Consider the following 27,958-nt stretch of genomic DNA (forward strand, 5'->3'; position numbering starts at 1 on the left):
CATTAACCTTATGCAATTAATGGGCTACATAGAAAAATGGGACCAACATACAGGCCATCTATATTCTTCCCAGTGTTTCTATCAGGATGTAGTTGGCTCCAGAATCCCGACCGCTGACATCACGACTGTGAGTATTAGGGTTAGGTTTAGGGTTTGGCACTAGAGAGAGGGTTATGGTTAGGCTGTGGTGGGGGAAGAGTTAGGGTAAGGGTTAGGGTTATTTACCTAATTCTGTCAGGATTCTGACTGTCAGGTTGCCGCTATCGGTATTCTGACCATCAGCATCCTGACCGCCGGGTATCAGGAATCAGGCCCATAATACGCATGGAGTTCTTGCTTCCTGATTCAGTGTTGTACGCTATTGCCATCACTGCTGCGATCCCGTAAGCAGCTACTGTGCGAAAATATTCAAATATCTCAGACGCTGAGGATTGAATTGAGACGCTCACCTGCAGCTTTGCAAATCCAAGCGTCTGCAGACAAAGACGCAGCATTAGCCCCATTCGATAATCGGACTTCTGAGTAGACCTACGGTCGCCCATAATGGCCGTGTGTACTGAGACACCGAAGCCACTTTCACTGTGTTGTTCATTCTATGCTCCATGTACATTTTGCAGCATATTCACAAATGTTGCCTTAATGCCTTATTTGTGTCTGTTGTTTTACTATACTAGAGTGCTTGTATGTATGCAAACTACCTATGAAAAATAATTATTTCATAGATATAATATGCTACACAAAGCAGATAAATAAGTAGTTATCACACACTAGGCCAGGACCAGTGGAAGATGTAACTTGGATTACTACAGTATATGTCTTTGCCTTTATCTTTGGATAAGATGAGCGGATGTGTCACCATTTCTCCTATTGAGATTGGTCGGAGTTTGATGTTTGGGTTCTTGTCTTCCAGTTCTCCTCAGTCTGTGGATGGATCTGACCATTGGACGGATTATTATTCATCTGATCCCTCGGTATCCAGTGATCCAGGAATCCGTCACTATGAGTGTTATTGGGAGTAACAGGAAAATGTTAGCAGTCAGTTGGTATAAAGGGGCAAACATGAATGCTGGGGATCAAATCCTCACGTATCTTCCTGGTGGTTCTTCCTCACATGTTTCTGGACCTCTGTACTTCCCTCGGGCCAGTGTTTTCCCTAATGGCTCATTACTGATCTCAGATCTCCATATAACAGATAGCGGTGACTACACAGTAAAGATACAGACTGAGAGACAAATAGAACAAGCCTCTGTGACCCTGACTGTCTATGGTGAGTAACATGTAATCACTGGGCCCATCAGACATGTGAGTAGTACTTACTTTTGCTTCTTCTACTTTGTGTGTAGCTGAATACAGTAATAGTTTCATCTATGAGTTTTAACCCATTGGGCTTGATTCACAGGGAGTCGCAGCTGCAGCCGCGACAAAAGACGCTGCCCCAACTGTATCTTTATGCTAATGCTGCAGCCGATGGCCTTCCTACTGAGACACCCACTGGCTGCCGAACTAATCTGTCACTGCGCGTACTAAGACGCACCATGGAAGATTGCACCAGCCATATGGAGGTGCAGGTTTTCTGTCGGAACATGGGCACCGGTGTCGGCGAATCTTCGGCTTTAGAGGAAAGACAACCAAAAAATTAATGACAATAATTACATTTAAAATCATATACTAAGTTAATAATGTTGATGCACATATAAATGATAGTATTTCTACTTCAGGGTCCATAGGGGGTCCACAGGGTTGATCTTGGGGTATAGCTGGATCTGGATCCACGGGCACCACACAGTTAAAGCTTTAGCTGCTCCCAGGATGCACTTGGGTCCGTCCTCCTCTATACCCCACCGCCGAGCCACAGGCACCCCAGTTTAAGTTGGGAGTCATTTCTTTTTTAACATATTTGGCTCTTCAGAGCCGCAGCAATGGACTGTCTATATAGACGTCCATGCGGCCGCTTCTACTCCCCGCTGGCGCCGCGATGCCATTATTGCACTGGGGATCGCGGCGGGATGCCAGAGTCCATACTAGCCGGACTCTGGAGACCTCCCTGGACTGCTGCCGGAGACGCCGGGGAGTAAAAGGTAAGCTGCGTGTCGCCAGTTAGCGGCGGCTCGCGGGTACCTTTTTAAAATGCAGTCCGTTGTCCCCCGGTTCGTGGGGATAGACCGGGGGTTGCTAGCTGTGGCGGCGGGCTCCCCGTCCTCGGAGGCATACCCCGTCAGACCACTAGACCACCAGGGATAATTGCTAGCCTGGGGAGGAAGCCTTCCCTGTTAAGCGGCTCCTCCCCTCAGCTCAGCACACCTTTCAGCACGAAGTCTGGCGTCGCTTAACTGCAGATTCCTCTGCCACTCCTCCTCTGGGGTCTCTGGCAGCCATTTTCTCTGTGGCAGTGCAGATCTCTCAGGGAGCACGCGTACCTCTCTGTATACCTCTCCCCTGTTTTAGGACAGCGTACACAGCACTATAGCCCTCCCAGACACTGAATCTGGGCGGTTGATTGTAGTGGAAAGGTGCAGTGAGTATATCTTCTCTGCATGGTATGTGAATTTTGCTAGTGCTGCCTGTCTATGCTTATTTCTACTTACTGTCAGCCTATACCTATCCCTTTCCTTCTCCGATGCCCTGCAGGTGTGTGGGGGAGGGGTGTTTCTACAGACCTCACTTATATAAATCACGTATTTGTGAGGTCCGTCACATACAGTTGTGTGCTACACAGTGCCATATTGTGGGCTGTTGTTCAGCACACGGGTGAGTGTGCTTGATTCTGCTCTGTTGCCATATATATTTATTTATATAATATACTTTGTCATGTCAGAAGAGGAGATTGAGCACTCCATGGCTCCGGTGTTGGTCTCCTGCAGACGCTGTTCTGCAGGAGTGGATGGGGAGGATTTATCACAGGATGGCCTGTGTAGACGGTGCCAGGTAGTTCCTGGCCCATAAAAACCCCCTATGACGCAGGAACCACCATGGGTGATGTTTTCTCAGGTGCTGGTGTCTATTGTGGACCGTCTGTCAGTCTCGTCTGCTGTCCTTAATAGGGCATTGCCCCAGCCTGCCATCCCACATTCCCCGGGTGTCCCGCAATTATTGCAGAGCCCCCCCCCCCCGGGTCTCAGTCTGATGGTCCTTATGCGGGGTTACCTATGTATATACAATCTACCCCTATGACACAGCAGTCTGTGGTGCCCTTTCAGGCCCCTGTGTGGATGTGTTCTCCAACTAAGTCCAAAATTTGGCAAGCCATTCTCCTAATAGAGGATGAGGCACCAGCTCCTAAGTCGAAGTATCCTAGTTTCAAAAAGACTAAGGTGGCTTCTGCGGTGTTTCCCCTGTCTGATCAATTGACGGATCATATGGTGGTGGCTTGGCAGGCGCCCAGTAAGAGATTCCTTCGCTTCTAATTATCCTTTTCCTGAGGCACATTGCAAAAAATGGGAAACTCCACCGGCGGTGGATTCCCATGTCACCCGTTTAATAAGGAGCGCTACTCTGCCATTACCGTCTATATCCTCGCTGAAAGATCCCACGGACAGAAAAGTTGAGACTTGCTTAAAGTCCATTTACTCCCTCTCAGGGGCAGTGGCCTGACCATCCATGGCCATCTCCAGGGTGGCCATGGCCATTGAGGGTTGGGCCAACGCATTAGAGGATACCTTTCCGGACGATGCTCAGGATGTCCAGAGGGCATTGTTAGGACAGATGAGAGACGCTGCTTCCTACATTGGAGAAGCCTCTTTGGATGCTAGTCTGCTGACCTCTCGAGTAACGGCTGCAGCAGTGTCTGCCCGCTGATCCTAATGGCTGAGGTCCTGGAGAGCAGACGCTGTTTCAAAGAAAAGTCTGGAGGCCTTACCTTTCAATGGAGAATTGCTATTTGGTCCGGACTTGGACAAAACAGTGGATACCCTGGCTAAATCCAAGTCAGCTTTCCTCCATTCAGCAGCAACACCTGCCAAGGTCCGGAGCTCGGCCTTTCGTTCCTTTCGGGTTCAGGGTAAGGCAAAAGGTCAGTCCTTCCCGAGGCAGTCGGCAGCTAAAACCACCTCTAAACCCAAGAAGCAAGCCTGGAGTGCTCGGCGCCCTTCTTCCAAGCAGGAGGATAAACCTGCTGCCTGATGGGACGGGCCTCCCTCTGGGGGACCTCAGAGTGGGAAGCCAACTTCTCCAATTTGCCCAGTGTTGGCACAATACCAGCACGGATGCCTGGGTTCGAGAAGTAGTCTCTCAGGGATACGCCCTGTCTTTTCAGTTCAGGCCGCCCCACCAGTTTTTTTGCACGAATCCTTCTCTGGACAAGACCAAAGCTTCCCAGATTCAGGTAGCTATAGAATCCTTGCTACAAGCAGGGGTCATTGTTCCTGTTCCGCAGTCTCAACGCGGGACTGGGTACTATTATACTCTGTTTCTGGTACAGAAGCCCAATGGTTCTCATTGCCCTATCCTGAATTTGAAGTCTCTGAACAATTACCTCAGAGTTCCCAAATTCAGTATGGAAACGTTACATTCTATCATTCTGGCGATGGAACCCGGGGATTACATGGTCTCCCTCGATATCCAGGATGCCTATCTCCACGTGCCCATAGCACCTGCACACCAGCGGTATCTGAGGTTTGCTATCCTGCAACATCACTACCAGTTTCGGGCGTTGCCTTTTGGCCTTTCCACGGCTCCGAGGGTGTTCACCAAGGTGATGGCAATTATGGCCGCCAACCTTCGGGGCCAGGGTATATGGCTGCTGCCGTATCTGGATGATCTTCTTCTGCTGGCGAGCTCCCCGGAGGTACTTCTTCGACATCTCCACCTGACCATTGCTTGTCTTCAAGCACACCGGTGGTTGATAAATTGGAAGAAGTCATCTCTGATCCCATCGCAATGGATGGTCCATTTGGGAGCCCTTCTGGATTCTCGTCAGCAAAGGATTTTCCTGACTCCAGAAAAGGTGTCCTCCCTACAACTGAGGATTCACAGTTGCCTGAGCAGTTGCAGGGTGTCGGTCCACTCGGCAATGAGAGTCCTAGGGTCCATGGTGTCGGCATTTGACATGGTAGAGTTTGCCCAGTTCCATTCCAGGCCCCTGCAGGGGCAGATTCTGTCCGAATGGAACGGGTTCCCTCACCGTATCCGATCCCAGATGCTGGTCTTGTCCCCGGCAGTGCGCCGGTCTCTAGCTTGGTGGCTTCAGACAGCTCATCTCATTGAGGGTCGCCCCTTTTGGATCCCGGACTGGGTTCTGCTCACAACAGAACCCAGTCTCCAGGGTTGGGGGGCAGTGACTGGCTTACGTCTGGCTTCCCTAAAGGTTCATGTATCGGCTCTGTCTGTGTGGTTCCAACGTAGGATCGCTACACTGCCTGATGTTCACACCTTTTTCCAAGGTGTTCTTCGAATCCAGCCTCCCTTTGTGCCTCCAGTGGCTCCGTGGGACTTGGCGGTGGCTCTTCGGGTCCTGCAGGGACCTCCTTTTGAGCCTCTTGAGTCGGTTGACCTCAAGTGGTTAACACTTAAGACTGTTTTTCTCCTGGCAATTGCTTCACCCAGGAGGGTATCTGAGTTGGGGGCGCTTTCCTGTAGTCCCCCATTCTTAATTTTTCACCAGGACAGTGCGATGCTTCGCACTCATCCTGAGTTTTTGCCTAAAGTAGTCTCTAAGTTCCACATCAATCAGGAACTTGTGGTGCCAGCTTTTCAGTCACCTGATCTTACAGCTGGTGAGGCTTCATTGGACGTTGTCCGTGCCCTCAGAATTTATGTGGACTGGACTGCTTCTGTTAGAAGGTCTGATTCTTTGTTTGTCCTCTTTGGTTTTCACAGGAGGGGTTGGCCTGCCAACAAACAAACTGTTGCCCGTTGGCTTTGTTCTGTTATTCGTGAGGCTTATATACAGGAAGGTTTACCTGTCCCGGCCTCTGTTAAGGCTCATTACACTCGGTCTGTGGGTCCTTCTTGGGCTGCTAGACGTGGTGTCTCCGCTGTTCAACTGTGCAAGGCAGCCACTTGGTCTTCAATTCAGACGTTTTTGAGGTTTTATGCGTTTGACACCTTTGCCTCTCAGGATGCATCCTTTGGGCGCAGGATTATCCTTTCTGCACAGGAGCGTCCCTGCCCTTAGTTGAACTGCTTTGGGACATCCCCAAGGTCAACCCTGTGGACCCCCTATGTACCCTGAAGTAGAAAACAAGAGATACGGTAAGAACTTACCTTTGTTATATCTTTACAGTATGTCAATGTCACATTTATAACTAGACATCAATGACTGTACCTTTCCAGGCTTCAAATGTTTCTTCTCCCACTGGTACAGGCTGAATACCTGAAAATATCCTAAGTCGCCTATAATTCCCTTTATCAGTGCCACAGTTCTAATTGAGTAACTACCCTCTCCATTATATTTTAAAACTGGTTACCTAATGTTCGCTGACACCAAAGGTACAGATCATCCCTATTGAAATATTCCATTCTTTAAACATAATAATGATACTCCTGAGTAGTTTATACTGTAAATCTCAGCAACAGTGACTCCAAATATAACCCACGTTAAGGAGTTAACCGAAAGTGCCTCCACCCAGATTATATTTATTTTATGCTATCTAGGCTAACCTGGGAAAGCCTGAACAGGGTATTGGTTGGTTGTATTATCTAATATACTGTGTGTATGGTGTTAGTGCAAAGCATGGCCGTACAATACGATTCGTATACATAACAAACTCAATCACTTGTTTTCTTTAGGTTCCTGTGACCCTGGGACGTTCTTCGACACTTCTTCCGGTAAGTAAATCACACAAGATATATTTACATATTTCAGTTATTATTTTAGAAAAGAAAGGCAACATACTGTACATAGGCAAGTACAACCTATCATTATCAGTACAATATAAGATTACCTCATAACATATTATCACATAATCTGTGCTAGGTTTAACTAGTACAGTGGCATCACAAGGGGGTGATTACAATCATGGGAGTAATTGTAGCAAACTGTGACCTAAATAGAGATGCTGATTACACAGGAATAGAATGACATAGTGTTAGTGCAGTAAGAACAAACAGAACTGCACCAGCAGGATAACAATGACTGTAACCAGAGCACAGCTAAGCTTCACTCAGTAAAGGACCGAGCTGGACAATGTACTGGCAATGGCTGAGAGCCAGCAGCTAGAATATATACCCCAGGGTTAGCCAAAATTGGATGAGCAGCGTCAGATGGTCCCGGCTGACTCAGACTGGGTAGTGATTGGCTGGATCAATCAGGTGATCGGGAAAGTAGTTCTCTGGGGCTGGCTGGATGTGAGCTGCGTTGCAGCAGGCCGTAAATGATGGAGCCTGTGAGTCTCACTGGGACGACAGGGGACACACAGACTGAGTTCAGGGAGGAGTGGTAAGAGACCCAGCGGCAGGGGTAACAGGCCCAGGTTGTGACAGTACCCCCCCCCCCACCTTGGGGAGTGGCCTCAGGACATCTCTTTGGTTTTTTAGGAAATTTGATATGAAAACCAGAAACAAGACGAGGAGCAGTAACATATTCGGCACTCACCCAGGATCTCTCTTCAGGACCGTATCCTTTCCAATGGACCTGATACTGAAGTTTTCCATAACAACATCGAGAGTTGATGATGCATTCAATCTCAAACTCCACTCCACCCTGAGTCTTAACTGGAGGAGTCTTGGGCAGCAATGTCTGGAACCTGTTGAGAACAAGGGGTTTGTTGGGAGATGCATGAAAGGAATTGGGAATTTTGAGTGATGTAGGAAGCTGTAGACAATAAGCCACCAGATTAATGATCTTGATGATGGGGAATGGACCGATGAAATGGAGTGCAAACTTCATGGATGGTACTCAAAGTCTGATGTTGCATGTAGATAGCCAAACACGATTGCCCACCTTGAGATGAGGAATATCCCTTCTTTTCTTATCGGCAAAAATCTTGTAGCAAGCAGATGACTTTTTAAGTGTGGCATGAACTCCTTCCAGATGTTTGCAAAGTATTGAAGAGATGCTTTGGCAGCTGGTATATCGAATACTGGAAGAGATTGAAACTCAGAAATTCGGGGATGCCGTTCATACATAAAAAAGGGAGTAGTTTCAGAAGAAGTATTGTAATTATTAAGAGCAAATTCGTGCCATAGCAAAAAGTCTATCCAGTAGTTTTGGGAAGAAGAGATATACAGTACATGCAAAGGAAAGTCTCTAAGTCCTGGTTGACTCTCAGTCTGTCCATTGGACTGTGGGTGGTAAGCCGTGGAGAATTTTAGTTGGATCTGTAAAGATGAATGAACAAAGAGCTCACCAGAAACGAGCAACAAACTGTGATCCTGTGTCTGATACAATCTCCATGGGCAATCTGTGTAGGCGGGATATTTCGGAAATATAAAGCTGAGAGAGACATGGAGCTGCAGGCCTGCCAGGGGTACAAAGTGTGCTATCTTGGAAAACCGATCGACTATCACCCAGATGGTGGTAAAACCTTTGGAGGCTGGGAGATTGGTGATGAAGTACATTGAAATATGGGTCCATGGTTGTAATGGAATGGACAATGGTTGTAACGGACCCACTGGAACCTGGCGAGAGATCTTATGCTGAGCAAACTGAGGACATGAGGAAACAAATTCTTGTACAGCAGAATGTAGAGAAGGACACCAATAGGAACGTTTAATGAATTCTAAAGTCTTTTTGACTCCTGCATGACAGGAGAATTTGGAAGCATGGGCCCATGACATTAATTGCTTGCAAAGCTCTGGAGCCACAAATGTTTTTCCTGGAGGAGGAGCGATCGCATCTGTAGCCGCAAATACCATGGGATTCAACAGTGGATATTGTTCAGACACATCAGATTCATCCTCTGGATTCATGGAATGAGATAAGGCATCAGCCTTGCAATTACGAGATACAGGATGAAAATAAATTTTGAAATCAAACCATGAGAGATGGGGTAATTTTTCTCAGCAGTCAGGAATTTTTTGGAAACAAACCCACTGGGGTGTAATTTATCCTCAAGTGTTTGTGATGGAACTGCACCCACACCTTTTGAGGATGCATCCACCACCAAGGATGAATGGTTGAGTAACATCTGGCTGAGTACAGGAGCTGAAATAAAAGATTGTTTTCACAGTTGAAATGCTGACTTTGCTTCTGGAGATCATTGATTTGGATTGGCACCTTTTTGGGTTAGGGCAGAGATGGGTGCTGCCAATGTAGAGAATATTTTGATAAATTTCCGGTAATAGTTGGCAAAACCCAGAAACCTTTGAATGAAAATTTGGTTCAGACCAGGAGATGACTGCTTGGACTTTCTCAGGATCCATTTTGAGACCGGCACCTTGAAATAATGTACCCTAGAAAAGGAATGTCAGGAACTTCAAAGACACATTTCTCAAGCTTGCACTAGAAATGGTTTACTTGGAGCCTCTGGAGGACTTCTTTGACTTGATCGCGGTGAGACACATGATCATTGGAAAAGCTGAGGCTCTCATCTAAATAAATAACAACAGAGTGGTACAGAAGGTCACAAAAGATTTTGTTCACCAAGTGTTGGAACACTGCAGGGGCGTTACTCAAACCAAAGGGCATGACAAGGTACTCATAGTGCCCATCTCTTGTATTAAAAGCTGTTTTCCATGTGTCTCCCTGGCAAATAAGAATCAAGTTGTAAGCACCCCTCAAATCTAGGTTTGTGTAGATAGTCAACCCTTTCACCCTGTCAAAGAGCTCTGTGATTAATGGCAAGGGGTATCGATTGAGTCTCATTGAGACCCCTGTAATCGATACAGGGACGAAGTCCACCATCTTTTATTTTAACAAAAAAAACCCTGCTCCGGCAGGAGGAGTTGATGGGTGGATGAAGCCTTTCTCCAGATTTTCTTGGATATAATCGGACTTTGGTTTGGTCTCTGGAACAGGCAATGGATAGGTGCGATCCCTGGACAGAGATTTGCCAGGAGCCAAGTCTATGGGGCAATCCCACTCTCTGTGAGGAGGCATAACAATAGCTCCCTGTTTGCTGAACACGTCGGTAAAAGAATGGTACTGGGATGGTAATTTCTTATTGATAACTGAGGGACTGATTCAGCAAAGGATTGCCGCTGCTTATACGCAAGCAATCGGCCGATTGTTGCGTTCTGCGCATGCGTATGCATGTGGGTGATAAAGCGTGGTCCTTGATTTAGTAATATCACATAGAGAACACAATTCCTTTATCAATCTACTCTCAAAGTCTCTGACTTGGTCAGAGTGCAATCGATTTAATAATTCATAAAGGATGAAGAATTTATCCAACAAAGTACAGTCCACGGTGGAGGCTTTCTGGTTAGTAGTGACATACGCCTGTGCATAGCGTGTAAAGTGATCAGTGACTACAAGAACATTACATTTCATATCGGCTTCTACTTCCAATTATAGATAATGCACATGAGATCCATAGGGCCATTACTTTGTATATTAACTAAGGGAGCAACTCTAGCTGGCAGCGCTTTCCACACAACACAATTTCCATGTTTGGCAGTATTCATAATCTCAGCCCCCCATACCAGGCCCAGAGAATCGATCAGCGATCTAACCAAAAGTCTTTTCATACCCTAAATGTCCATGGCTGTCATGTAAAGACTGCATCACCAAGGCATGGAATTTCTTGGGGTTTTCTTTTCCCATTTGCTCTCACTTGGTCTCTTAATAGTAGTCCTTTCTCTATGTACAAATTCTTCTGTTGCCTATTCAATAATTTGATTTCATTAGACCATCTCTAAGGAATAGACATAGTTGAAGATTTGGTATTTTGCGACAAAATGTGTCAGAATCCCGCTGTTGCTCATCATAAAGTTCTCTATGCTTGATTCTAGGCTCCCCTTCCAACTCCATGGTACTAAGCCAACAATAGGATAGGGGCAGAGCTTGGTCAGTGGCCCCAAAACTACTAATCAATTCTTGTCCCTTCCTTTCTCCAAGTCTTACCATGCAACACAGTCCTTTTATTTTCCTCGCAGGTACTTCCACTCACTCCTTTCCAGCTTCATCGGGCAATTGATTTGGTATTCTTGAGTGAGAATTTGCATCAATATTATTAACACCAGGCCGATATTTTATCTTGAAGTCATTTAAGGCTAAAGCCGACAACTATCTGTGACCCGTAGCAACCAGTTGAACTGTTGATTGAATGTTAGTTAACGGATTATTACCCGTGTGTACTTCAAAAAGATCCCATACAGATAATTGTGGAACTTCTCCACTATACACCATTTTAGTGCTAAAAATTATAATCTATGGGTTGGGTTATCTTTTTTCGCTTTTTGACAGCCCCTCGGCTGACAAAATATATTGGTCTTAACCTGTCCTGCTGCATCTGGTACAGTACTCCCCCAATTTCTTCCTGAGATGCATCGATGAGCAAAGTGTATGGTAGGCTGGGGTCAGCATAAGCCAACACGGGAGCATTGGTTAAACTTGTTGTTGATTTGACAAAAGGACGCTCACAATTAGGGGACCACCTGTCCCCAAAGGGTTAATTCATCTTAAAGTACACCCAGGCTGGAAGCACTTTTTTTTCTCCCACATTCTTTTTCCAAACAAGGGGGTACTCTTTAGTGAGATCCATTAAGGTTTTAGTATTTTTGGAATACTGAGGTTCTAGCCTGCAGTAATATCTGCAAAATCTTAAAACAGAACGTAATTTCTTTAACTTGAGGGGTCGGGGCCATTTATTCACTGCCTCTACCTGGAAGGGTCAGTGGCTACCCCATCACGACTGACTATATGACCCAAATAAGTTACAGAAGACTGACATAATCTACATTTCTCCAATCCTCCCCCTTCCAGTCGGTCTAGTACTTTCAATAACCGCTTTGTCAGGATGTGGCCTGGGATCGTCCACTACTCACCATTGCACCAGATCCCCTGATCTTCCAGATGGTCAGACGCCAGGTTCAGCGGCGGAAGGTGCGCTGAATATTCTCACCAGGGTCTGCTATGACTTTTATGCGATGCTCCATTGTGGAGTTCCTGTGGATGCAGTCATGGGCACATCTATGTTGGTCTGTATCACCTGATTAGTGGTAGCCTTGTTAGCTCTCAGCTGACTCTCTCCTCCAATGGACAGCTACCTAAGGGTATAAAGCAGCACTCCAAGTAACAGGAAGTGGCCTATACAACTTCGCTCACTACTCCAGTGACTGTGGCTATTACACTGCTCCAATGCTACTCCACGTCAGGATCTCTAGTGTTATATTATTTCAGCTGTCACGCTGATTCCCAGGGGTATATTTACTAAAGTGAAAGTTTTTAGAAATGGAAATGTTGCCCATAGCAACCAATAAGATTCTACTTAACATTTAACTAGCACCTTCTAGAAGATAATAGCTATAATCTGTTTGGTTGCTACTTCTAAAAACTCTTACTTTAGTAAATATAACCCCCAGTGTTTCATTATCAGTCTCTGTACTGATCTCCAGTAATTTACTACATGGTTTCACCTGCGTCTAGATCTTCTGTGTGTGTACTCAGTACATCATCCGTGTACTGATTCCAAGTATTTACTAATGTTTTACCTGCATCTGGATCACCTTGTGTGTACTCAGTACATCTTCCGTTTACTGGTTCCAAGTATTCTATCACAGAGTTTCACCTGTGTCTGGATCACCTGTGTGTGTCCTCAGTTCGTCATCAGTGTACTTCCTCCACGTATCATTCTGCAGTTTATCCTCCACGTGTTATTCTCCAATGTATTCTCCACGTATCATTCTCCAGTGTATCCTCCACATGTTATTCTCCAGTGTATTCCCATGTATCATTCTCCAGTGTATCCTCCACATGTTATTCTCCAGTGTATTCCCATGTATCATTCTCCAGTGTATCCTCAACGTGTTATTCTCCAGTGTATCCTCCACGTGTCATGTTCTAGTGTGTTCTCCACGTGTCATCCTTCAGTGTATAATTTGCAGTGCATTCGCCAGTGCAAGTAGTTACTCCTTTCAACTCTATCACCTTGTTTCTCGCTAGTTTCCGGGGACCTGACCAAAGGGCTGCGACCTGCTCACTGCATGCTGTGAAGCCCAAATCCCAATTGGAGGGGTCACTGGTGAAAACCTCCAGTGGGTTAGACTAGGCACCTTTGGTCAGGTCTCGCCAACACTCGGATCTAGCTGAAGAGGCAGACATACCTACTTCCTCCTAATCTGCTGTCACTCCTCACCCTAGTACCCTGACTTCCAACTCTCCTGCCGAGGTTCCCAGTGTGTGGTCGTGACACGCTTATTGTGTTCTTTCAATGTACTACCAAAGACAATTATGTCGTCAAGGTAGACAATGACTTCCCGACAGTTCATGTCTCCTACAATTTTGTGCATGGTCCTCTGTAAGATTGCTGGGGCACCCTTGATCCTTTGTAGCATAATTAAAAACTCAAAGAACCCCACTGGGCGCAGATAAAGGTGTTTTTCTCTCTATCATCAGAACACATGGGAATCTGATAAAACCCACTACGTAAATCTAGTACAGAGAACCATTTGCTGCCTTGAAGGCAGTCTAAAGCTTTGTCTATTTTAGGCACGGCATATTGGTTTGGTACCGTTCCCTGATTAAGCGTCCTATAATCATAGCATATGCGTATATTACAATTTTTTTTCCATGCCACTAGAATGGGGGAGGGCTGCAAGATTCAATGATCCACTTGGTTTTCTAGAAAACCCTTAAGGTGTAACCTAGTATCCTCAAAATCAGCAGGGGCTATCCTAAGGGAGCACTCTCAAAAAGGAGTTCCATCAGTTAATCTTATGTGGTGCTCCATCCCTCTGACCACACCCAAATCCCATTCCCTTAAGGAGAAAGCCTGTTCTCTCTTTCTTATTTCAAGTTTTCTCTATCTGTTAGGGAGATGTCACTTCCTCTAAAACAAATAAGAAATATGTCCTCATTATTAATTTCTAGGGTTACTATCTCTGGTTGTATGGAAAATGCCCAAGCTTGGAGTATTTCTGATTCTTTTTTACACCAATTAGAAAGTTTGTGGTTTAAGTTAGTATTAGTCCCTACTATAATGGGCATATCATCTCTTCCCCCAGGATACTAGGGCAATAAAGGGAACCTGCCCCTTCCCATCATTGGGATCTTCAAGCTCCAATGCCACTTGCACATATCCTAGATAGGGTTACTTTTCATCCCTATATATGTATATGTATAGTTACGTCAGCCAAATGTTCTCTGTACCAGGGTTAAAAAATAATGGAAACTTGAGAACCACTATCAAGTAACACATTACAAGAATGTCCATTAAATTTAGCCAACATCATTGGGGTTGGTCACATTATACCATCAGGTAGGGCCCCATTCCACCAGATATTCCCCATAGCACATAAACTGATTTCTAGGGGGCCTGTGAGGGGTCACAGACCTCCCCCTGCCGTATCCCTGTTCTCCTCTTACCGCAATTCTGCTCATAACTATCATAAGAAACAATAGTGGCAATATCTGGGTGCTGATTACACTCAAATGCATGAAGTCCCATCCTTTCACATCTAAAACAAACCCTTGTCACTAGTCTGACTCCTCTTCCCATACCCCTGCTACGGGCAGCCGAAGATACTTCCCTTGTAGAATAAACCCTAGTTTGTGCCTCTAGAAACTGATCTATTTTTTTGTTCTGGTCTCCATTATTTTTGTTATCTTTTCCTCAAACAAATTTTGTTTTAAAGTAGGCGTCACCACCTTCACACTAAACCTAAGTCATCTCTCCATTTATCTACATTGTGAGGCCGTACTACTCCATATAATGTCTTTACTTAGTTTATAATATAGTCATCAGTAAACTTCCTTCCTACTCCAAAACATCTTTTTGGATTCTTTCCTTTTCTCTGACACCAAAGGTACAGATCATCCCCATTGTAATATTCTATTATTTAAATAGGATACTCCCAAGTAGTTTATAAATCTCAGCAGCAGTGTAACCCATGTTAAGAAGTTAACCGAATGTGCCTCCTCCCAGATAATATTTAGCTTATGCTATCTAGGCTAACCTGGGAAAGCCTGAACAGGGTATTGGTTGGTTGTAATTTCTAATATACTGGTGTTAGTACAAAGCATGGCCGTACAATACAATTCGTATACTTAACAAACTCAATCACTTGTTTTCGTTAGGTTCCTGTGACCCTGGGACGTTCTCCGACACTCCTTCCGGTAAGTAAATAACACAAGATGTATTTATATATTTCAGTTACTATTTTAGAAAAGAAAAGCAACATACGTAGATAAATACAACCTAAATTTTTCAGTACAATATAAGATTACCTCATAACATATTATCACATATTCTGTGCTACTGTAGGAACTAGTCATTGCTTTTATCATCTATTTGTTCACCTATAATATTCCTTAAAGATACAACTGGAATACTATAAATTTCCTACGATATTTAAGTGTCACAGTATAATTTCAACAAGTATAAATATATTTTGCATTATACAATCTTTAAGAGTTCGGTTAATTAATTGTCCTTTCAACAGTTCTAGATCAATCAATAAATTACTGCCAATTAGTTTAGTCCAGGTTTAGTGGTAACAGTACTGCCATCAGAATTTGTGGGGCCCGGGACTGACAAAATAGACAGCCCCCCTGTTTCTGCAACTCCAGACCCACAGTGTCTCTTCAGCTCCAGCCAGCCCCTTTCTGTCTCCACATCCAGAACCCCTCCTGTCTCCCCAGCCAGCGGCTGCCCGGACGGACTCCACAGTAATGGAGAGGATAGATTCATCTGTGATCAGCAAGGAGCAGGCAGTGGTTATAGATGGATCTCTCTGTGCCAACCTGACAGCTGGTGTCCAAAGGCCAATGCTTCTATGGCCTCTGGGCATTCAGGTACTGTGCGGCTGTCAGGTATCAGTGGTAGGAGCCAAGGGCAGGCCCCCTCTTTGTCTGGGCCTGGGACTCCAGTCCCGGAAGTCACCCCCTGATGGTGGACATGAGTGTTAATATTATACGTCTGTCCTCTGTTAGCTTTAAACTATCGCTTTGCACAATGTTGACACAGTTTGTAGCTTGCAGAGTTATTTAGCCTTTGTCTCTAAATTTGCATATGTATACAGAATTAAGTAGAGCGGCAGTAGTTAAGGAAATAATTTATATGTATTAAGGTTACAAACTATCCTCAGACTATTGTGATACGGGTGGTTACTTTGTAATCCTCACTGTATTTGGCTTCTATTAGAGTCCCACTTTATATAATATTGCAATATAGAGTCCCAGGGACGTAGATTAAATCTCTCTGTAATTGTTGTACTGGATACATGGGCTGAAGTTGCTTTCTCCTAAAGGTGCCCATCCACTAGACGATTAAGTTGAGCGATTGAACGATAACGATCGTTCAATCGTTCAATTGTTCATAAATCGTTTGCAAAAATGTCCAAAACAACCAGCAATGCGTGTGCCTGCTGGTCGTTTAGACATCTATCATGGTGCAAACATGCTGGACAATATGACGATAACGTCAGGTTGAGCATGTTTGCAGATGACTGATGAGCCTGCACTGAACTACTGATCGTTCAGTGCAGGCTCATCACAGACTGACAAATGACTGCACCATTACAATGTCGTAGTAATGCAGTCGTTTTCATGTCTGCTAGTGGATGGGCACCTTTAGTCCTGAATTTCACTATCACTTCTTTAACCCTGTGCACACCTTCTATTTAAACTTACTCCTGCTCCTCCAATATAGCTGCTATCGATATTACACATACATCAACTGCAGGGTGATGATGATTATACAGTATTTGGTTGATGACCAGTGTCTTAATTGGGATATAGAAGGTTTTACGGTATATGTATATAATTATAATTCCCCTCTTACTCAACCTTGCCTTTAAGCTGACCCCGACAGTCTAAATTAGTGTTTCTGACAGGGGACGTCTGTGTGACTGGAGTGTATTGGCAAGACATTAATCACTCACATAGTACAGTGCTGCTGCTATACCTTTCCTAGTCCCTGAGGTGTACACTGGCTGTAATCTCTTTGACTCCTGTTTCAACAAATGACAGCAGCTAATGGTGCTACACTGAAACGCTGCTCAGCCCAGCCGGTACTCGGCTCCAACTGCGACCTGCAACTATGGCCGGCTCCAGTAGGAACCACGTCCTGTGCCAAACAAGATGGAGTCACCAGTTGTCCCATAGGCCACACCCCCTAAATTACATTATTTGGGGGCGTGTCCGCATGGCAATGCTCCAGTGTAATTTCAGGCTGGGGGTGAGCCAAGCCCTCTGTCGCTAGCTGGGCTGCCCCCAGCCCTCTCCCTGCACTGCATTTTCCCGCTATACTAATAGCTTGAGCCCCAACCCTGTGTGCTCGTGTGCCCTACCATGACTTCTGTTTACCCTGTACAGCAAAAATATACATTATTATACACCATACATTCATATACTGTATAATCACCTATATATATAACAACCCTTACTGTATTATAATAGCCATTTTATCATCAGAGCACATGAATAAAGTACCTTATACCCAGTCTATAGATGAATTATTACTTATTAATTCTTTGTTAAATTAGGTGTTATAATTGACCAATAATTAACCTTTCCTAGAAACGGTTTTATTATATTAGCCATAAATTTTGACATTATGGCTACAGAACTAAAAACAATGGCCCTCATTCAGAGCCGCTCGTTAGCGGCAGTACGCTCGTTCCGAGCGATGTTTGCACATCTGCGCATGCGTACGCTTTTTAGTACGCATGCGCGAACCAGTCAGTGCGGCCGAAAATCCTTTGTACGCTATATAGCGAGTGCCTGCTATTTTGAGTGACAGAATGAGGCGTATGTGGGTGGTAACAGGGGAAGGTGCTTGAAAATGGGGAGTGGAGATCCGAACGCAGGCGTGCTTAAAGGTCAAAGCGGGCGTTTTATGGGTGTGTATATTTAAAACAGCAGCGTCATTGACCACGTCACTGGGTTATTTTATAGCCAGAACTGCACGCAAATTTGTGGTAGCAAACACCAACCACAAGAATAGCGAGCAGTTCATACGCTGGTCGATGTACTCGATTAATCTAATAAATAGCGGACATGACGTAGGATGCGAGCGGCCAGGGGGCGTTTTTAAGAAATAAACGAGCGTATGTTTTGCACGCTCGTTCAGACTTAGAGGTGTGAACAGACTGCAATGTGCGTACGGATCATTTGAATAGCCACCCCTTGTTTTTGAACGAACGACCGCAAATAGCGAACGGCTCTGAATGAGGGCCAATGTCTCTGCAACTAGAAGTAGCAAGTGCTGTAGTCACAGATGCTCAACGCGTTTCTTTACTTAACATGCTTTCATCAGGAGCGCTCCTTAGGAAAGTACGTTGAGTACAGACTTTAAAAACTTAAAAATACATAACATTCAGCACGATCCATGCCTTTTAAAAATAACCTTTACTAGAAATTAATAGGACCCATATGTAAAAGTGTTATCCTTAGAACCTTCAGTGTTATTGACCCTTGGAGATAGACTTATTGCATTTCCCAATAAAACATGTTCAATTTGTTCCTTTATGACAGGACATCTTAATTGTCAATTCTGAAAGATTGCACATAAATGTATATAATGTAAAAAACTAAAAAATTACCAAATTATAAATGAAATATTCAAATACACAGACACTTTTGAAACTGGTTGAACACTCCATTATGCCATTTAAAATGAATAAATGAACAATAAATATTATGATTAGAGATTGGTTTCCTGAAATACGAACATACCAGAACTTAAGGGTTCTGAGTCAAATCGAGTCTCAGCTAGGATCACTTTTGGGGTTCCGAGTGGAACAGAGTCCCCGCTCGGCTGTGCTGTCAGTTCGGAATTCAGATTTAAAAACCAAACTCAGGTTTTGGATTGCATGTAAACAGGTTTGAATTACAAGCTGGGAAAGTGAAAACATTCACAGATCATGTGGAATATAGCAATATCCAATATCCATTTAGGTAAATAGCAGTCAGAACTATTCATGAGATCACAGAAGTTATTGAACTGAATTATTTTTGTATTTGGATTTAGTTTTACCTGCTCATTTTAATTTATTTTTTACTTGATATCTGCTTACATTATAGGACCATCCATTCCAGGTGTCTGTGAATCTCTTCCTGGGCTCAGTGCTGGAGAGACAGCTGGAATCATCTGTGGGACGATCCTTGGAATTGTGCTGATTGTTAGTGCAACTTTTCTACTGTATACAAGATTTGTCCTTCCTGTGAGAGAGGAGCAGAGAGGTAATGGGAGAGACATGCAGAATACAGTACATGTGATTGGATGAGATTTAGGGTGTCATTCAGGGGTGGAGCAGACGTGCTCGTGGGTCGCCCACCTCCAACTTTATGCAAATGCCTCTACAAAGTCCTTTCCAGGTGTACATCATATCAATGTGCAAGCACTGAGACACCTACTTTGAATGGGATGTAGTTGGCATCCCATCGGACAGGATCCCGGTGCCAGAATCCCAACCGCTGACATCACGATGGTGATTATTAGGGTTAGGGGTTAAGCACTGGGGGAGGATCAGGATGAGGCTGCGGTGAGGGGAGGATCAGAGTAAGGCTTCGGGAATGGAGGGTTAGTCTGTGGGAGGGGAGGGTTAGGTTTCGGCTTTGGTAGGTGAGGTTTAGGGTTAGGCTGCGGGAGAGGAGGGTTAGGGTTAGGCTGCGGGAGAGGAGGGTTAGGGTTAGGCTGTGGGAGAGGAGGGTTAGGGTTAGGATGTGGGAGGGGAGGGTTAGGTTTCGGCTTTAGTTGGTGAGGGTTAGGGTTAGGCTGCGGGAGAGGAGGGTTAGGGTTAGGCTGTGGGAGAGGAGGGTTAGGGTTAGGCTGCGGGAGAGGAGGGTTAGGGTGTGAGAGGGGAGGGTTAGGGTTAGGCTGTGGGAGGGGAGGGAATAGGCTGCAGGATGGGAGGTTTAGGGTTAGGCTGTGGGAGGGGAGGGTTAGGGTTAAGCTGCAGGAGAGGATGGTTAGGGTTAGGCTAAGGGAGAGGAGGGTTAGGGTTAAGCTGCAGGAGAGGAGGGTTAGGCTGCGGGAGGGGAGAGTTGGGGTTAGGCTGTGCGAGGGGAGGAAACAGGCTGCAGGATGGGATGTTTAGGGTTAGGCTGTGGGACAGGAGGAGAAAAGGGTTAGGCTAAATGTGGGTCATGGTTAGGAGGAGATTTAGGCTAAAGGTTAGGGTTACTTACCACATTCTGCTGGGATTCTGAATGTCAGAATGCCGCTGTCTGTATTCTAACTAACCATTAACATCCTAAATTTTGGGATCCTGTACTCAACCCACTTTGAACATCTGTGGCTTGCACCATTGAAACTTGCACCAGCCCTATGGTAGGAGCAGATTTTTCATCTCAGTTTGGCCTACAATGTGAACAATTGAGTGTCTGTGTGCATAACCGCTTCAGTGACACACTCGCGACACTCCCATAACACATGAGTCTGTTGAGTCACCTCCTAATTCACCGCCCAGTAACGCCCAGCACATTTCCAAAACATTTCTGATTTCATGGGCTGAGTTTAAAGCTACAGTAAACTCACATATTATTACAACTTGCACATGCAATACGGTGCGAGTACATACAAACTCGCATGTTTCTCGCATTGCTGCAACTCGCAATGGTCAAACTTGCATCCAGATGTTTTCCCATGGAAAACATACAACTCGGTCAATGTAATAGAGTGCGAGTTTTTAACTCGCACAGAATTACTTACAGTAAATAACACTCGTAAAATAATAGACCTGCTTCAGGGTAACGAGTTTAGCCTGAGCAGGTGCAAGTTTCACAGAAGCTTTCACAGATCAGTGAGATCCCTAACCATCCCCTCCCCTCTCAAAAGCACAACCAGCACCGGGCTGTGTAAGCTGGTTTGAAAATATGGGGGAAAAAAACGTAGGGGTCCCATGTATTATCCAGAATAGCACCAGGCTCTTTGTAACAGGGGTGTAATGCCGCAGCTATGCGACCCGCTTTACGGGGTCCTCTGGCCAAAGCATTCAGCACCCCACGCTAGTCAGCAAAGACCCCTTTATTGGATAGATTCCACTTCTGCAGGAATCCACAGCATAGGTTATCTAGTTAGGGAGATAAATGGGGAAGCAATCGGGAAGCCGACTGCCTAAATACCGGCAGCCGGCTTCCTGACTGTCATTTCCTGGCAAGGGTGAAATGCCGGGTGTCTAGATGTAGACGCCCGCATTTCCCCAACGCCGGGAGACCGGCGCCCGGCATCACGATCGTACTGATGCCGGGCGCCGCGAGCAGACAGCCGCAGGGGGGAAGGGTTAGGTTTAGGGCTCCTGGGGGGGACTTAGGGTTAGGCACCCCCCCGGGAGGGTTAGGGTTAGGTTAGGGGGAGGGAGGGTTAGGGTTATGCACCCCCGGGGGGACTTAGGGTTAGGCACCCCCCTGGGGGACTTAGGTTTAGGCATTGGGGAAGGGGGTGGTTAGGGTTAGGCACTTAGAGGGGGGATTAGGATTAGGCACTTGGGGGGGAAGTTAGGGTTAGGCACCCCTAAGGAGGGTTAGGGTTAGGGGGGTTAGGTTAGTATATACTTACCTATCCACGATCGGGATTTCCAGCGCTGTCGGGCTTCCGCTGCTTCGAACTCTGCTCCTGTCGGGCTGCCGCTGACGGGAATCGAACCATGCGGCCGGCGGTATTTCATACCAATTCCGATAAATGTTATGGGTGGGGGTACCCCATGAAATGTGTTGCCTGGCTGTAGCATTTACCCCCTGTTAGTGGAGCTGGGCGCAGGTTCTAAAAGTATGGGGGACCCCTACTCATTTTGTTCCCTGTATTTTTAGAACCAAGACTGGTCCAAAAGCCTGGTGCTGGTTCATTAAATCCAGGGAAACCCTACATACTTTTTCCACTGTTTTTTTTTAACCAGAGCATTATGCTTTTGGGGGGGGGGGGGGAACCCACACCAATTTTTTCTTGATGTTTGACCTTTCACACACAGAAGCATGCACTGATCCCACTGATCTGTGTCTGCTTCTGTCAAACTCACACCTTGTAATTAAACTTGCATTACAAGGAGCTTGTTTACCTGCAGTTTACCTCGCATGCACTAGCATGCCAGTCAAACTCACACCCACAAACTTGCACCATATTACATTTGCGAGTTGCGGGACAAACTTGCATCTTCAAAATGTGCAAGAAGGTGCAAGTTTGTACTAGTGCATTAACTCGCACCCTATTACATTCCGCCCCATGTGTCTCAATCGCAACAGCGCCTCTGTGTGTACACTTGTGCAACGCATGCACCATAGGAGATTTTAGGGATTTCACCTACATGCAGCAAAGCATTTCTGAACTACTGTACATGAACATCGGCATTGCATGTGACTCTGGACCTCATTCAGAGTCGGTCGAAGCGGCCGCACGGTCGTACGCCACCGATGTTCGCTATACTGCGCATGCGTAAAGTTCGCAATGCGCGTGAGCAAACTAGCGGCTACGATCAGAAATTTCTCTCTCCTTGAATACAGCCTGGCCGGTAGTTTGAGTGACAGATTGAGGCGTTTGTGGATGGTAACAGGGGAAGGTGCTTGAAAACGGGGGAGTGGAGATCCAACCGCAGGCGTGCCTAATTATGCGAACGGCGTTTTATGGGAGTGTATACGGTTTATGGGAGTGCATAATTAACAAAGTAGCGTCATGGCACATGTGACATGGGTGGTTTTTACACTGACATGATCGTAGAGCTTAAGAGAGGGTATGGTCAACCTTAAGCTCTACGACCAGGTCCGATGGTTCCCGATGGTCTCAATTAATCATTATATTCCCGGAGATGACGTGTAATGCGTACGAGAAGGGGGCGTATTTTTGTCTTCCGGCCGCTTCCTCCCCTTGGTCGGCCAGCAGCCGATCCTACCTTAGGGACGCAACTTGCGAGGGAATCATTTGCATATCCGGCCCCTTTTCCCGTACGACCGTGCGGCCGCTTCGACCGACTCTGAATGAGGTCCTCTGTATCAGGTTCTTAGTGTACAAAATCTGGGGTGAAATAAAAGCAGTAAATGTTTTTCACAGTGTATACAGTCCTAATATCAGTTTACACAGTAATGGACCTGCATGAAAACCATAAAAACATTTACGTACACAATGGGCCGAATTCAATTCAATGTGAAGATGAATAGCCGCGGGAGGAAGCTCCCGCAGCTATTCAATACACCGCGCTGTGGGCCTAATTCAGAGCCGCTCGCTGCTAGCAAGCACTCACTCTGAATCAGGGCATGTTTTTTTTTTTTTTTTAACCAGGCCACTCGCAAAGCTGTGGGTGACCACCCACAGCTTGTGCGAGCAGCCTGGAGCCCGTCACGATTATCGCGACCATTGGGCTTGCGATGAGACCCTGTGGTAGGGTCTCGGCTGCCGCAAGCCCGAGTGGACTTCCTGCTCTAATGGTGCATACAGTACTGATGTCAATAGGTCCGTCCTCAAATGGCAGGCGTTCCTTAGGGAACGCCTGTGTTTGCCTAACCATCCCCCCTCCCCGCCTTCAAAACGGTCACTCACCATTGACAGCAGCTCCGCCTTGTAGTGAGCCCCGGAGCGATTGAACTTCAGTCGCTCGCCGGGGCTCGCGCTCGCCGGACGCGGCGCATGCGCAGAAGATAAACATTGGGCAGCTTGCGAGCGCACAGCGCTTGTGAGCGGCCCTGAAATAGGCCCAGTGTGTCTTGTTGGGTATTGGTTAAGTCAGAGAATGCCTCTTCTAGCGACGTAACCTGGGTGTTTAAGCGTGAGAACTGGCATCTCCTAACTAAAGTGCGGGGCGTGCGGCTGTTAGTGCCGCACTAAGCAGGAAAACAGCTGCACGTCCGGTACTTTTGTTTTTAGTTATGATGGATAGCAATCTGAATAGAACAATATTGTATAAAGTATAATGTATCATTATTCCTTTCTGATACAGTAATAAAATATTCTAGATCATAGTCAATTATCATATGTCTAAGTATTTTTTTTATGCAACCCACAGACACATCAAATAAGACTCAAGAACCACCGTCAGAGTATTACAACATACATGCTGCAACAGTGGTGAGTAATATTTGCTGCTGGTTGACAATCAGACATTACATCATACTTACCTAGTCTTCCTGAATGTCAGGGACATTACCAGAAATCACTCTCTACCTACCAATGAGGAAACACTGGGAAGAAGATGTGTGCTACAAGAAAATGGCCAGTGTTCTCCAGCAAACTGACAGCTCCATGAGTGGCTGCGCGCTAAAGGATGTGTGATGAATTACTGGAGATGTGTGTTTACATTTTTTGTTTACTTTAACAACAACACATGGTGTGTAAATCTTAAATACTTGTGTCAGAGCACAGCCTACAATCATGTTTGCACCTAATGGTGCATACACATGGTCCAACTTGCAGGATGATATGAACGATAACGATATCATTTATCGTTATATCGTTCATACTGTTGACCTTTTTACATTGAATGACCATCGATGCGTGTGGCCGTCTGGACGATAATGATATCGGAGATCGACCGTACATGCAGGCCAACTTGGTCGAAATCATTATTTAAATACTGTCAGATAACGTTCATCGTTCATGAAATCGTTCATGATCAATGATATCGAAGATCGAGCAAGTTGGACCTTATGTGTATGCACCAGTACAACCATTATCTAGCTGTCACTTGGAAAATAAAGAAACATCATAGTACACATGTCATAGATAAAACACTCCAGCTGCATAGTACAGCATGTAGGTAGTGTGGGTTGGGCTCAGGATCCTTTTGCTTAGAATTCCAACACCGGCATCCTGACAGGGTTAGGATACCGGCATCTGTAGGTAAGTATCCTAACCCTAAACCAACCAATAATCCTCCGTCCCTGCAGCCTAAACCTATCCTTCCCCCCAGCAGCCTAACCCTTCCCCCGAAGCCTAACCTTAACCCCCCCCCTAGTGCCTAATCCATAACCCTAACCCTCCCCCTAACCCTAATACTTACCATCTGGATTCTGGCAGTCAGGATTCTGACTGGTGTCGGGCAGTGGCGCCGAGAGGGGGGGAGCGGGTACTAATTACCTGGGCCCGAGCTTGATGGGAGGGCCCGGTGGGGGCCCAGGTCCGCACCGCTCCCCCCACCTCTTACATCACAGCAGCCCAGCACAGGCTCACTGTGCCCATCCTCCCCTACCTAATGGGCGTGGCCACGCATCCCGCAATTCAGCCACGCCCCCTTTTACCCGGGCCTGGCGTGGCTCTTGGTGGGCCTAGTGTCGGGATTCCGGCACTAGTATACTGAGTGCCAGCACTACGACAGCTGGGATATAAACTACATCCCAGTTGTGCAGATATACATATATACAGAAAAAAATGGTATGGGTACTCACCTGTCACTTGTCAATATAAGATTTAAGTCTAAACTCTGGACATGTCTTCAGCAGCTTATTTTATTAATTTCTCAAATGAATACATCAATTTGCTCTGGTTTCTGCAACTAGTTATGAGAATAAAACAAAAAGACGTTGCTAGTACTGTTGTGTACCATCAGAAAATAAGCTGTGTGTATGTACAGTATATACTGGATAGATCCGAAAACATCCATAATTCTCATTTATTAGTATACACAATTAATGACTGAGGGGGTAGATTACTCAAATTGGTGCATGTGTGTTAAAAATTTATGCAACTTGCAGTCAAAAAAAGACAAGATGACATTTAGCTCTCACTGGCAGGGGTCGTGGGTGCCGGAAAAGCGCACATAGATGCCCGCTTTGACATCTATAAATTACAGTACACTTTACATTCATATTTTTCAACCTAATCTACTTTCCCACAAACCATAGGATACAACAATGTTTGTTACTGTATATATACTGTATGCTGCATTTTAGAGAATGTATACACATTGCATTCCTTTTAGAGATTCTACAGTACAGTCCTGAATTCTCATGAAACTCTACCATCTTACCATGATCAGGATGTCTGTTCCAATTTGCGGTTAGGTTGTATCTATAAACTCTGTGCTGCAAACTCAGCCTTTTGTTGGCTGGAAATCCGTTGTGAGCGACATACCCTCTGCACGGTGGTGCACTGAAAATGTTAATGACTAGTTCCTGCACTGTATTATATTTAATGTTCATTTATATTTAATTTTAGTGTGCAGATCACTTCTATTTTCTAATGTGGATGGGTGACACCACCTTCACAGATGGAATCACTGTATATATCTATAATAAATACACATTCTACTACTAATTACGCTCCTCTGTTTTTGTGATCTTTTGTAGTGCCAACCTGCTAACCAAGAGTCTATTTATATGGTAAGTGTTTTTATGGCATTAAAGAACTGATTGACACAGGTTGCGGCCGTTTAGCGGTGGGGAGGGGTCGGCACCGCGCTGCTGTCCTGGAAACGGGGTCAGCGTCATGGACGCAGGTTTCCTGGCCTTACAAGCGGACAGGAGCTGGCCAGGGTGATAGTCACAGTCGTGTTCCGAGGCAGCACCAAAGGGACGCTGAACTCGAAGCGCATATGCCAGCTGGAGGGGTCCATCTCCTACAGACACCTCCTGCTGCATTTGCATATTAGTTGGACGGTATTGCTCAGCCGCTACCGAACCTGAAAACAAATTGATACAGTTCTGATTTAGGCCAATGAACTTGCAAGACATTTTTGCTAATATTCATTTTCACTTTGTGAATTTAGTCAATAATATCACATCACTTCCAAAGTAAAAAATGCAGGATGTGATAAATAGGGCACTTAGGAGCATATTTATCACAATACGCATCGCGGATGCGGACTGGCTGTGATAAATTCGCCCAATATCGCAATGCGATATTTGAATATATCAAAATAATGTATCAAATATCACATGCAGGGACAGAGCTTGAGCTAAAGCTCTATCCCTGCGAATCCACTTCACACTTTCACTCCACTTCTGTCCCTGCAAATTCACTTTTCACAACAAATACAGTGAGAAGGTGTCCGTGCATGCACAGCCGGCTCACCAAACCCCCCCTTGCGCCCGCAATTGCAGTTGACCAGGGTCACAGTGCAGGAGCCCATAAACCAGCTGACCGGATGCACAGAGGACCTCACCGGAGCATTGATCACCAGTCCCTGGATGCAGGTAAGTGTTTCGTTTTTTTATCCTTTTATCTATTTAGACCACAAAGCTGATCAGAGGGGCTGGCTCTTGGCTCTGCTCTGCCTGAGAGCAGAAGTCGGGGAAACAGGGGAAACCCTGGATAACACCATCTGAATCTGAAGATGGGTTTATTATCACAGGGCTTCACCGGTATTTTTTCACATTTTATTTTTAGTAAATCTCAGCAGATCACATTTCCCATTACAAGAATGGGAAATGCGAACTGATTGCTAAAATTATGTGAATTGAAGGGATTGGGGTAGTTTTCATGAAAACTGCTCCAAAAACCCATTAATACATTTATATGATACTAAAATAATTTGAAAAGGAAGCGAAAACACCCTTTTTTGATTTTTTTTTGTGAAAATAATATTGATAATTAGGGCCCTCAGTATCTAAAGCTGTATACTTCTCTCCCACACCCATGCATTAATGTGCCCTCAACCTTGAGCTTGCTTCAAAAGCACTCAGTCGCCTAAATGTGCATAGCCCAAATATAGCAAAATGTACCCCAGTCACTGTTTCTCCTTCCACCAAAAAATTGAAAACGTTTGTACTTCCAATGAGGATGGTGCCATCAAAATGAGCAGATCCATGCTCTATGTATAAAATAGTAATCTACGATATGTGAGGTCCCTGTTTGTGAGTTTGTATACTGTACATATATCTATCTTTGTAGTGTTGCCCATTTATTGTATAAAATGTATAAACAATATTTGTATCTCTTGTAGGATTTGCAGTACAAATCTCAGGACACTTATAGTGATCTCCAGAGTTGAGACGGATACACAGCATGACTGAGGCTCCCGTTATCATCCGGTCGCACCAGTTTCTTTATAGAGTGGA

General features: G+C 45.4%; 1 pseudogene; it reads left to right on the forward strand.

The window, feature by feature from the left end:
* The first annotated feature begins 894 nt into the window (after positions 1 to 894).
* Positions 895 to 27,909, forward strand: LOC148535436 (cell adhesion molecule CEACAM19-like; annotated as a pseudogene).
* The last annotated feature ends 49 nt before the right edge of the window (positions 27,910 to 27,958 follow it).

Source organism: Taudactylus pleione, unplaced genomic scaffold (assembly GCF_031769625.1).
Source record: "Taudactylus pleione unplaced genomic scaffold, aTauple2 ptg000051l, whole genome shotgun sequence".
In the NCBI taxonomy this organism is placed as follows: Eukaryota; Metazoa; Chordata; class Amphibia; order Anura; family Myobatrachidae; genus Taudactylus; species Taudactylus pleione.